The following is a 13211-nucleotide window of genomic DNA, read 5'->3' as shown; positions in this document are numbered from 1 at the left end:
AGGAAGAGACAGGCTATGCCAACCGCAGAGGACATGTTCTGACTGTCAACAGTGATGGATGAGATTCTGTACATTTAATAAATATAAATGTCATAATCCAACCATCAAATTTAATAAACAAAAATACCACAAACCATCTTTCCTCTCTGCTCCATGTGCTCCTTTAAAGCTGATAACATTAGAACACATTTTGCCCAAGCTATAACCTCACCATCTGCCTGGTTCAACTTCTGAAGACTTGGTATGGGCTAGAAAGGAAAGCAAATGACTTCACACTGAGGAAAAAAATGGGGGTGGTGGGTGGTGAATGGATTTTTCCACTCCTTCTTTTCCTTCTGACCCATTTGTTAACTACAGAACCAGATGTAACTATCTGAGCAGAAGTTCAACCCTCAAGGATTATTAGGGAGGCAGGTCACAGGGAACATTTTTTTGCATGAGCTACACAAACTAAACTCAAAAGCCTGCCTCACCAGCAGGCTGAGTTGTGCATTGCAGGGCTTTGATTTGGAAATGTGTGAGATGAGATGCTGAAACTAACTGATTAAGGATACTTTCTTTTGATGGCAAATTAATAATCATAACCACCACAATAAACACATACAAAAAAAGAGTTTCATTCCCAGGGGATACAGAAGGCCAGATTCAACAGCTATAACTGGAGGGATTCTTTATGTTGAGCTTAGGAAATCTCAGGGGCTAAGGGAACCATGAAAAGAGTAACCAAGTCCAAAGAACCTTAGAGAATGTCTAACACAAAGAGAGAGCAATTGATACACTAGGTGGAAATTATTATTAATTCCTTTTAATGAGCCTGCTATGTCCCAGATACTTCATACACATTTTTACAACTTAGTCTCATTGAGTCCTCTCAAGAACACACACCAAAAGATCTATTAACCCTGTTTAGCGGCTGAAGTGTACAGAGGCTGTATGATGCAGTCAAGTCCACAGCACTAAAATGTGGGAGGGCTGGTCTAACTTACTTCAGAGCTGCTACTCCTTTCTCTCTGGGACACTTCATTTTTCCCTTGGGGAGCTAGTCCTCCCTCACTCTTTCACCACATAGTTTGAACCCCCACCTCCCAGTTCCAAGATTCACATTTGTGACATCTGGCTCTGAGCCCACGTTCATAACTACCATGCAATGGTGCTTGGGAAATAGATTCAGATGCTCCGGAGGCACTCGTGGCTGGGGACATTGTCGGCTCTAGAAAGGGCAATGCTTCATACCTAAAAATCCCTAACGTGTTCAAGATAAATCAAAAGAGTCTGTGGGTTTCAAGATATGACTGTTGGTTACTGCTGTTCTCATTCCCCATCAGAGGTGTCTAGGCCACACCCTGCGCCAACATCTGCAGAAGAGAAAACATTTGACCCCTTCCAGCTGTGGTATAACTCCCCAATCTGTGGTAACTAATCCATGCCCTGAGTTCTTTCAGAGAGCACTTCAAACCTCACACTGTATAGCATGCTTCCTGATGAAGCCAGGGAAGCAGAATAGCCATCCTGTCCCCATTCTGGTCCTGTGTGTCCAGAAGTAACCTAGGGTGTACGGGTCCTGCAGCTTGTCTCAGTGCCCAGCAGAGTAACAGGTGCCCCAAGACGGAATTAACCTATCAGTGACAAGGAGGACATGGATGAAGCATGTTTACAAATTGTCCGTCCTGCAGCGCTGGGCAAGAGGAGGGGCACGAGGATGGAGCCTGAGCAGAGGAGTCCTTTCACTTAAGTTGAAGTGTCCCCACATTCCCTGAGCACACAGTGGGGAAAAAAATGCAACAGAAAAATCTTACAGAGATTTTGCCACCAAATTTCTACAAGGACATCACACTGCAATTGAAAAATGGTGTGTGGAGCTGGGTGGGATCTCTGATTGTAAAGTATCTCTTTCCCTTCTTAGTTTTGATCATACTGCCATCATTTCACTAGTGTCACAAAAATGCAATAACTTCAGTTGTTAACAATTATCATTTTTCCTCTTGACAGAACTCTGAGGCAATGGGAAGCAGCAATACTCAGAACAAATATTGCTGCTGACCAGAGAGGATGACAGGGATGGGCAAAATTTTGCAAGAGACAGTCCTTGCCCTGAAAACTAGGAATCAAACTTACCCAAAGGCCATGGTCAATGCTACAGTCTGGAGACTAATAACAGTTTTCATGACATGATTTCACACCTTGAAGGCCAAAGTTTACTATTTCAATTTATTCTCTACAGGATCTTCCATGATAGAAAGAAGGAAAGAGAGAAAGAGAGAGAGAGAAAGAAAGACAGAAAAAGAGAAAGAAGGAAAGAGAAAGAACGGACGGGGGTGCGGGGGGCATTGGAATCAAATCTGTCACCCCTAGTGCTCCCCATAAAAAACACATATAAATGGTGGTAACTGAGAGGTGGGAAAGTTGAGAGGAAAAAGGATGGAATCCATGCCCTCCTTCTGTCCAGACCTGTCCCTTTTTACTTGTCAATGTTTTTAAAAAGAAGGAAGAGAAGCAAAGGATCTTGCGAACTGCTCAAGGAAGGCTACCTCCTCTCTAGGCCATATTCTTATTAGCAGAAGAATCTACCATTTGTCATTAATTTACCCTTTTTAATTCAGAATACTAAGCAAACTTAAAATGCCCATGTCATTTAAACTATCCCTTTGGGCTCTGGAATCCAGAAAGGTTAAGTGTGTTCCCCAGAGACACACAGCAAGTGCTGAGAAATTAATCCTGGCCATCTGACTTGTCGCCAACTCTGCGCAAGTTAACAATGGCTGACTAACAGCAAACTTCTTTTGAAAGTGCTTGCTGGCTCTTTTTCCATCACTAGATATTACTTGGTAGTTTGCCTCATAAATATTGTATCATTATGATTCCTAATATCTCTGTCAGAGTTCTTAACTTTTATGATAATAGGCAACTTGGAAACACTGTGCCAGACATCAGGCCATAATGCACAAAATAAGTGACTTGCAAATGGGTTGCAGCTATCTAGAGCATGTCTGGGAAACAAATAACTGATACTGGACAACAGTGGAAACCAAAGCTTAAGTGCTGTCTTTGTGCCATGAAATAAAATAAAATGAAATGGAATGAAATGAGGACTGCTTTCTGGTTCTTTGTCTCACAGTGAACTACTACAGCAGCTGCTTTCCTTTTAATTATAAACAACTCCTTGAAACAATAAACCCAGGAAGAAACTAGAGGAGGCAAAAATACAAACACAATCATTCTCTAACAATACCTGTTACGATATCTGCTGAGTGGCTCTGTTATGAATGTCTAATTCTCTAAATCGTAATCTCTTTAAATTCCAGAAGCAAAGTGCCCCCATGAAGAACCGAGGCCATCCTTTGAGGGTTGGGGACCCAGGAACAATGAATCTTTGGGATACCATCACCCAAGTTCCGACTGACAACATTTTTATACAGATGAAATCAGATTAAAATAAATTTCAAGGGCACTCTTGATAAGGAAAAGAAATAAAACTTTTAAAATTCAAACCTTGGCAATATTGGGACTAGGATGCGAGGGTTTTGCTTGGGTGATGGTGAGAAGTTTGGGCATTTTTAAATTTTTAATTTTATTTATTTTAATCCTCTGCCTCGTTTCTACCAAGCTTTGACGTGGCTTACAGAAATATAATAGGAATGTACTTTTAAAAATTGAAGTAACCTCAATAAAAAGTTTTAGATGAGAAAATACTAACTCCAAGAGTGGTATTAGCAGAGAGAAATGTGAACCATACACTCACAGAGAGTTGCTCCTAAGCTTCTTAGGAGTCAAAATAAAAAGGAAAACAGTCATTCATAAGATTCAGCATGTCAACAACACCAAAACAAATCAGACATTCAGGAGAATCACACTTCCTGGAGCTGAGACCTGGAAGCATTTTTCCATGGCTTCTCGTGAAGAGGATGCAGGCTGACACCCAAGAGCATCCCTGTGGCAGATGCCACCAGGAGTTTCTACAGGCAGGTCCATCCTCCTGTGCCTGCTGTGCCATCAGGCCAAGGTTCAGCTGAGCCGGCATGATTCTAGGGCAGGTAGGGTACTGTGATCAGTTCAGAATAATATAATATAGTTAGCTCCAACCTAGCTGTGCATCTGGAATATCCCGATCCCCAGACCGCACCCTAGACCAATTAAATCAGAATCTCCAGGGATGGATCCCAGGAGTCAGTATTTTTTAAAAACAGTTTTCCAAGTGATTTCAGTGTACAGCCAGGGTGAAAGGCCTTTGTGATCGGTGCTCTCCCTTCTTCCTCCCACAGGTGCCCCTCCATTCCACGTCCCCACTGTGAAGCCCAGGGCAACACATACGACTCACTGCGGCTTGGAGTTAAGTGGTCCAAGATGGGAAGGGCCCAGGGGGTAGAGCAAGGAGACATGGCCCAATCCCAAGCGCAGAAGGATTCCCCCAAAGCAGAATGAGAAACAGAGGGTGTGACAAGTCCCTCAAGTGGTGTAGCCATGTCCCACTGCCACAGGGAAACTGGGCAGTGGATGGATGGTAAGAATCATGACCTTGAGAATTGGCAGGGTGCCCCATGGCCAGTCTGAAGTGGGTGAGGGGAAGCTGTGAAAACAGCTCTGTGGGCTGCACCGACAAGCACTGCCTGGCAATGCTGAATAGCATCTCATTTAGCAGAAGGTTCACGGTAAAGATTAAGGCCACCATGAGCTAGGACCACAGCGTTTCAAGTTTTCCTGGCACCACTTAAATTCTGGGATTGTTAATTCATTGGAAACAAAGGGAGCCCCCAAAATAATGGATGTGGAATTTGCTTTGATAAGAGGGAACTTAGCATTAATATGATTGGAGAAAACAAAGAATTGTGAGTGTTGATGGTTCTTACATCTGAGCTTTGGAGAATTTCCTCCTATTACCTGTCCCCTGTTGAATGAGGCATTCATTCTGCAGGATAATCTTTGAGAGCCACCCAGTTGCTGAGGATTGTATTTATCCAAAGATTATTAAGCCTTGGAGAAAAGTTTCATATGCTATTTTTGATCAAACTAGAAGAAAAGGGTGAGGAAGCCAGTTGCCCCTTCTGGTGAGGCTGCAGAATCATACAACTGGGGAGTGAAAGGGACTTTGACAATCATCTGGTCCTACTTCTCATGTGATGCTCAAATCCCCTCCCCAACACCCCCACCACTGCACCCCCTGGAACTGTGACTTGAGTACAGCTTCAGGCACAAGGCATGGGGCACAGTAGGACAAACGGCAAGTGAGGGCACAGGCTCCGCCTTCAAGACACTCAAAACAGAGAAGTGAGAAATGAGTGCATAACGGTTTGTAACAACTCTCGGTTGGGGTGGGAAGTGGGGCGATAAGACTGGGTAAAATCTGGAGTAGAGGGTTATCCCCAAAGATAAGAGTCTGCAGTGAGGGTCTCCAGCGGGTGGAAGTCAGTGAGAAACTGTTTAAGGGACACTTCGGGAAAACTTTGGTAGAGTGGGGACAGAACACCAGGTTCACAACCTTGCTGTGGACGGATTGGCAGAGGAGGGTCATAGAAAGGTCTAGTTCAGGGGGCAACAGGAGAAGGAAAATGGGTTTTAAAAAAATAAAGCTAGGCAATGTTATATTCATAATTCAAATCCTACTTCCGACTCTGTTCTATAATATTAATTTTCCCCAGGAAGATTATTGCATTTCATCTAGAGTTTTGAAGCCATTAAGAATGCACTCAAGTCTTAACATTACTGAACTCGGCAGCCGTCAGCTCTTCCAGCAGTATGTGAGGGACTATTGGGGGAATTTGAAAATTTTATGGTCTGAAAAGTGGGCCTTAGCACTTTAGCTTTTATTCTCTCAGAGAGCTTATAAATCCCTCTTCATTTAGCAGTTTTCAAGAAAGTGACAGCTTTTGTTAGTCAGGCTAAAGCAAGATTAGAAATAAAAATTTGAACCATTAATCCTCACTGATTAAAGTGAAACCAGAAATCAAATTGTTACCAACTGTGTGCTAATTTCAGCTTAATTCTTTGGCAAGAGGTGTTGGAAATTCTCAACTGGCTGCACTAATTCACAATGCCTTACTACGGATGGCAGAAAGTCAAGGTCTCCTTCCCTCCTGGGTCCAGGGTGTGAACAATGACTATTTCAAAATCAGTCCAATAAAATATAAACATTAAATCCTTAGCTATGTTGTTTCTCTGCCATCATTTTCCACACCACTCTCTCCTCCTGTTCCCCACCAACCTCCCCCCACTCCAGAGGCAGCAATGAAAAACGACCATCTCCCCAAGGACTAGAGAATCACAGCCGAATGGCAGGCCTTTCCACATCAAAGGGAGTGTCTGCAGCATCAAAGCAGGTGTCACCCTCTCCAAGCCATTTCTATCACATACAGTGCTGGGAGAGAAGGAGAATCTTCATGCCAATAAGCCATATCAATTCATCAATCAAAATGAATTCATGCTCTAATTAAACTAGCAAACATTTTAAAAGGCATCTGTGGGAGAGTAGGGTGGGGAGGGAGATGGAGAGCTACAATTCCAGGGAAGTGAAAACTTGACAGACACAGCACCAAATAGAAAAGGCAGTGAATACATGACTGGAATTAACCATCAGCCTTTCCTTAACTTAGAAATAACAGAAAAATAAACAAGTAAGTAAGTAAATAAATAAATAGGTGGTACTCACACTTTAGGATAAAAAGGTGAATATTTTCCTGGTTGGGCCAAACAGTGACATTAGCAGAAGTGTCCTCTGGATCGTGTACATTCATGGGGGAAACCTGTGAGCCAAGCACAACTCTATCTCTGTTTCTTCATATCCACTTTTACTTTCTTACAGAACATTTCTCCGACTCCTTTCAATGACCTCCCAGGGCCACCATGTACAGTTGCATGGTTAGCACACTGCACAACAGCTCCGAGCTGAGAGAAGGGAGGCAGTCTATGCTGACAGCCAGGTCACACACCCTGGAGTGCAGTTGCTGTCATCAGGAAGTTGTACCTTTTTCTTCACACAAAGGTGCCCTCTGCTTGGGCACCCAGAGGGCTATGATCCCGCAGAGGCTGGTGGAGGTCCTCGTCCTTGATTTTACTTACTTTCGGTCTTCTGGTTCTTTGTTTCCTACCTTTGAACCTTGAACTGAATACTTCTTCACCTGTTTCGGTATATCATACATATCTGAACAAAAGATGAAAAAAAAAGCCCCTCACTTATCCATCCAAGTGTTTCATCTATATGACACTGAGTATCTACATGTAGGGGAAACATTTTAATGCTTAGTATTGTGTAGACAAAACATCTGGTTGACCAAATTAGTTCACGTTTCTTTCAGACGTTTGAGTACCAGAGAAACACTCTCAAACCCCCTCACAGGCTGGATTCTCCTCTGTAGAGTGCAGATTAGTTGTTTTTCTAGGTTCAAAGAGTCTAATTCAGTATAGCAGGGGCCGGAGAGATAATAAAGTGACAAGGGAGCTGTTTTCCCCTTAACATCAAATAAGCAGCATTTAACGCAGGTGGTAAATATTACGGGGAGAGAACTTAATCTTTGGTCCAATCGTTCTGATGCTTCATTTGACAAGATTCTTTCACTGTCTCTTGTCTGTATCATATTGAGAATAGAAAAACTTTAATATTTGTCTCAACATTAGAATTTTTATAAATTTTTATAAAATCCTCCAGGGTACAACTTTTTCTTTTAAAATCTGCTCTTGAAAACCTTAAGTCCAGTTGCATAAGCTTTCTAAAGTTAATATTGGGGCAAACAATAGGCCCAAACTTAGCTCTCTTTGTTAAAAATGATGAAGGAAAATTATTTTATCAAGCATGTCATTTGAATCTAGCTAGCCTCATCACCAGAGCCCTTTACAGCAACCCCATGAGGTAAATGGCAAGCATCATTCTTCCTATTTCCCAGAAAGAGAAGTGGAGGCTGGTCAAGTTAAATGCTAGGTCCATGGTCAGAGACTGAGTCAACAGCATAACAAAGAACTTTCCAGAGCTTTCCATAACTGGCCTCAAGACAATGCACTTGGTGCACAAGGGGTGAAAACTAAAACTCCTTTTCTTTTCCCCAAGGCAGACCGTGAAACTGTAAAGATGAGCTGGCATTTTGTTTTATTTTGTGTAATAAACTGTTCTTTTCACAGCAGTTGGCCCTGGGGGAGTTTCAAATAGCACTGCTTGGCTGCAGCTGTGGGTGTGGCCCCACTCAATCCAAAGGCAACTTGGAGAGCACAGCTGTGACTGGCAGAATGGATCTTAAACTTTACATCTGGGCTGCACACTTTCAAGTTCACCCCCCCCAAACAAGTTGAGTCATTTTCACAAGCCAGAACCCCTCAGATGGAGGTTCTGTTCTTCCTCTGCCTGTGGTTACGTGGGGCATATCAGATACCCTAGACACAGACGCTTACACTCGGCTCTGGCCAACTTCTGAATGGTCCCTGAGCCGTCCCTTTCCTTGTCAGGAGGGGACTCCACATTTGAGTTGATGTAAGTGGTCAGCATTTTCGCGGGGGCTATTGGATGGTAAGGTCTTTGCTTTTGTTTTTATCTTCATTTACGACCTCTTGGGTTCTTTCTGTGAGTGTGGCTATCACAGACCACTCTGACAACTAGGAGCCATCCCCCAAACCAGTAGATTCATACACATTTTCAGAAAAATTTTCTTCAAGGGTTCTGCTTTGAGCGCCTGCTTCCAGCTGGAGCACAATATTGACACACTGTCCATCCTCAGCGCCCATACCCACGGACGGGAGCGTGAACTCTGAACCCCTTCTCACCCTATAAGCGCAGGGAACGATCGCTTGCTTCTTTGTTTCATGGAGGAAAATGTCCGGGCTTGTGAATGGCCTTTTTTCTGACTGGATTGCAGGACCGGCTACGCGGACACGCTGGCAGGGCGCGAGCGGGAAGGCCCAGACACGTGACTCCGCCTCTGCCTCACGGGCCGCGTTCTCGCGCGGCTGCGGGGAGGTCCTGGGAAGCCGGGCGCGCCCGGGTGCTGTCTGCAGACTCGCCGCCAGGGGGCGCGCCGCGCGCTGGGAGAGCGGCCTTTGTGTGGGTGCTCCCGGGCCGGGGCCGTGGGGGCCGCTGCTGGGACCCGCGCGACGAGTCGTCCATCCCTTTGCAGTGGGAGTAGCCGGCATCTCGGCAATCGAAATCGCAGTCAGTCTTTTCGGCGGGTGTTCGCACTGCCTGGGGCCGCACGCCTCGCTCTCCCCGCATCTCTGGCCTTCGAAAAGCTCGTGTCCCGCCAGGTCCCCCGCGGGCCGAGGGGTCGGGGACAGACACCCCGCGGGCGCACACAGCGCGCTGGGCGGGAACAGCCCAAACAAAGCCTTGCTGAGGGCGAGCGTGAAGGCGGCTTAAAGATGGGGAGCAGTGGGAGCGGGAGAGGGAACAGAGCTGGAGGGGAGGGCAGAGACAGACAAACAGACGCAACCCAACAAGTTCCCGTCCCCAGGAGAGGCACGTGCCTTTCAGGGGAGCCCCGCCATTGGGTGCTACTGGGGGAGACAGAAGACTGAACAGATCTTTCAATAGAAGACAGAATCGGTTTATAGGTGTAACGAGTAGGATAATAGATGCACCAGTCTTCCTGGAGAAAGGGGCCAAAACGTCCCTCGGAGTCATAGTGGCTTCTCTGTGGAGGGTCAGGCTATCCCAGAAGAGGTTCTATGATGTAAAGGTCAGGGAAGAGTGGTAAAATCACAGGTTCTTTTCCAGCTGGCAACTCAGAACCACTTCCTTGGTCCATGGCCTCTTCTTCCCCTTGCCACTCCTTCCTCTGCTCCCTTTCAGCCAGTCTGACTGCCGGCTGTTCCTGCAGACTTGTGACGCGTCGGTCGATCCCACCAACAGGGAAAGATTGAATGTAACACTGGGAATAAAGGTCTCCAAGAACATCTAAAACCTACTGCCTTAGTCTGGAAGAGGGGGAGAAGCAGTTAGAAGTGTGGCCACTCAGGTTTAAACACTGGCTTTGAATTTTAAACACACCTCGAGGGTACAACAGGAAACAGAACAGGTGCTTTGGTAAGCTCATTTCATTTCCTTTTGGGAGATGAGTCCTTTAACTCCTAAAATAAGCCATTTTTTAAAATATGAGCATGAGCGAGTCACTTAGTCTTTCCCTGGTCTTCTTTTCTTCAGCTGTAAGTTTGGGGGGTTGGATCAAGTTATCTTCCAGCTCCAAGATTAGAAGAAAAGTTATGTCTGTTTAGGAATTTTTAGAGGAAATTTCCTTATTTTAATATGCAATGCAGTCGTGGAATGAAGAACGTGAAATACAAATTTTCAAAGCTAAATCTGTTTCCAAATTTTGCATTTCAAATGTTGATAATGTACTGTTTCATGAGATCACAACTAAAATGACTAATGCTCCTTCGTGAGAAGACACTGTCACCTCTGAGACCCAGGGTGGAAGTCAGCCAGGAAACCTATGGGCAAGGTGATTTGCTGTTCAGTAGGAAACCATTTTCTTCCACTTAGAAAACAGTCGTCACCCAGAGTTTAGAATCCTTGGGTGTTCAGTACCAAACCCTGGCAGGATGTAGCTGATTTTCAGAACATCTAATTCTTTTATCCACATTTTGTCCTCTTCTCATTGTTGTTTAAGTTTGGGGATTTGAAGACAACAGAGAGAAATCCAGCTTTGCAGAAAGAACATCTCTCAGTATGCACGTCAAATTTTCACAGTTGTGAGAACGCCCGTGATTAAGGCTACTTCACCTAACATTTTCCAAAGCTGAGAAGGTTCCAACAGTGAAATTTAAAGTCTGTGCCTAATGAAGAACACAGGTTTTTTTTAAACCTCACGTTTGGGGGCAGCCCTTTCGCCTCTCTGTTGGAACTATGACAATGTGGGTTTGATAAAATACGACTTGGTTTCAAACTATCCAATAGCATTATAAAAATGTTTGGACTAGATTTAGTTCTCCTAAAAGATGGCAGATTGATAGAGCATGGATAAAGCAAGTCAGCTTCCAGAAATGATTGCTTCGTGAGAAACAGGGCCCTTCTTTCTCCAGAGAGACATGGGACATTCCCAGACAACATCTTAACTTGCAAAGTTCTCAAAGCATGGAGCCCAGCTTCCTTCCCTGCTGAGACCTCTGGCAAGACTGGGAATTTCTGTAGGAATTTTGTGGTGGAACGATACCTTCCTGAAACTAAGGTTACCAGGTCATTGCATTCTGATCAGCCAGAAGCCCGCAGGGCTAACACCAAGGCTCAGCCTTCCAGAACGAGCCTGTGAAATGTGCTCTCTGAGCATTCTGACCCCCTACGTCGGCAACCTCCCTCCTATAATTTCCCTCCCCTGCCCCCATGTTCTCACACTGACCACAGCCCCACCCTGCTGGCCTGGGCCTCCTGGCCCCGCTCTTTAGTTTTCTCCCCTTCCTCCATCTCCTTTCCCCCTGCCCTCATGGGTACATGCATCTCATTTGTGTGATTCATACACTTTGGGCCATTTGGCACTTGTGGAGCAGGAAAGGTTCTGTGGATCATGAGGAGTTTATAAAGCTGGGTAAAGTATTTTGACTGTAAATGTTTATTGACTCCAAATCAGTTAAGTCTCACTTCTTCAAAATACCAGCATTTTTTTAACTCGAGACTTCTACGGATGACTTAAAGAATGAAGGGGTATTGAGAAATAAACTTGCATTATGGAATAACCAATATAGAGCTTGCTAAATAGATAATTCACACATGCATGCATGTGTTCATAAATGCATATGTAGCTCCAAATAATGCTCAGCTGAATTTCCCCCATGGTTTGGCTCTTAACTACGTCCATATCTGTTTGGAACCTTTAACACAGACTGGTCGAAGGAAATGTGTCTGTCTTTTCATGTTCTTCCATCATTAGAGGACAGTTCCCTTCCGAGTTCATTATATTCTTTCTCTTTCTTTCTCTGTGGTTGCAGCTGTGGTTGCAACTGTCCAGCAGCTGTCTCACTGGGGTATTGTTGCTTCATCACATCACCCCAGTTTCTGAAAAGCTCCTTGAGCGTCTTCACAGAGCAGACCCAAAGTCAGGAGCCAAATCATCAGCCAGATCCTGGGGACCACCCCTTCAAGATGGCCTCAATCACTTTTCTTTCCACAAGGAAGTAAAACCATTCGTCTCCCCTCTGACTAGCTGACAAGTATTTGGCTTTTGTATAAACATCAAGTCAGCCCCCATCCATCGATTGCCAGCAAAGCACTCTGCTAGGCACTAAGTAGCCAGATCCAGGTTCAGGTGAGGTTGCTATGAACACTGCAGAATTTCTGAAAATAGCCAGTGGAGCTCCAAGAAGGGGAGAGAGGTGCCAGAGGCCACTGCAGTGAATTCTGGAACGCTGTGCCTGACACTGGAGGTCCAGACGGCCAAGCGAGCTCAGCAGAGCAGCATATTTTTACAGGGTTCATTTAAACCATTATGTCCCGTACATTCTCTTTTTTAAATGATACATCACCGCTGACAGTTGGCATGTACTGCTTTCATAGCTTAGCCTTTATAAATATTACGAGCACATATCACAGCAGTATTGTTATAACGAGTTACAATGATGTGTTCTTTGAGAGAGTGCCAATGACTGGTTTATATCTTTGGTGATGTTGTGGCATCAGAATAAAAACGGTATAAATCTTTTCCAAGGTTCAGCAGTTCCTTTAAGCCAAGAACTCTACATGTGGGTTGTTGGCTTCTCCGTGTCGTCCCCCACCCTCCAACCTTTGAAACCCCTGCTTCCTCGATGCTTTGATATGTAGTACCCAATTTTGAGGATTTTAATATGGTCAGTGATCTAAATGCACTCCTTTAATAGAGGGCAGCCTTTATTATAATCTGGAAATAATTTTCATCTAAATATCACCAACAGCCAAACATAATAAAATGTGTATAAGTCAAGTAACATTACACAGAGGCCGCGGCGTTTCCAGCCGCCGCGCAGGAGCGGGTCTCAGGCGTGGGAGGGGGCGGGGCGAGGGGAGCGTCTCCGTTTGCTTTCGCAGGGATGCTGTCATTGTCTGATGGGAGAAAATGGTCACCCTCTGCTAAGACGACTCTCTCAACTGCAGAGGAAGGCCAGCGGGTTTTCTCTGTGAATATCAGGAGCCAAACGGCGAGGCGGAGGCAGTGAAACAACCAGCAAGCCGGACACAGACGGCTGAGAGGTTTCACCCCTTCTAGCCAGGCACTTGGTTTCTTGCTTTGGACAAGTGGCAGATCCTGGTTCCCTTCTTTCTACCATGGGGGATGAAG

General features: G+C 45.0%; 1 long non-coding RNA gene across 1 annotated transcript in view; it reads right to left on the bottom strand.

Annotated features, from left to right (window-relative positions):
* The window catches only part of LOC140696617 (uncharacterized), a 106256-nt gene extending 99366 nt beyond the window's left edge, over positions 1-6890 (bottom strand). Inside the window, exon 1 of the long non-coding RNA XR_012073120.1 lies at positions 6641-6890. This is a non-coding gene — a long non-coding RNA (uncharacterized lncRNA). The remainder of the gene's footprint in view (positions 1-6640) is intronic.
* Between the last annotated feature and the right edge of the window lie 6321 nt (positions 6891-13211).

The sequence above is a fragment of the Vicugna pacos genome, chromosome 5 (assembly GCF_048564905.1).
Source record: "Vicugna pacos chromosome 5, VicPac4, whole genome shotgun sequence".
Lineage (NCBI taxonomy): Eukaryota > Metazoa > Chordata > Mammalia > Artiodactyla > Camelidae > Vicugna > Vicugna pacos.
This window is presented reverse-complemented; position numbering and strand designations above follow the sequence as displayed.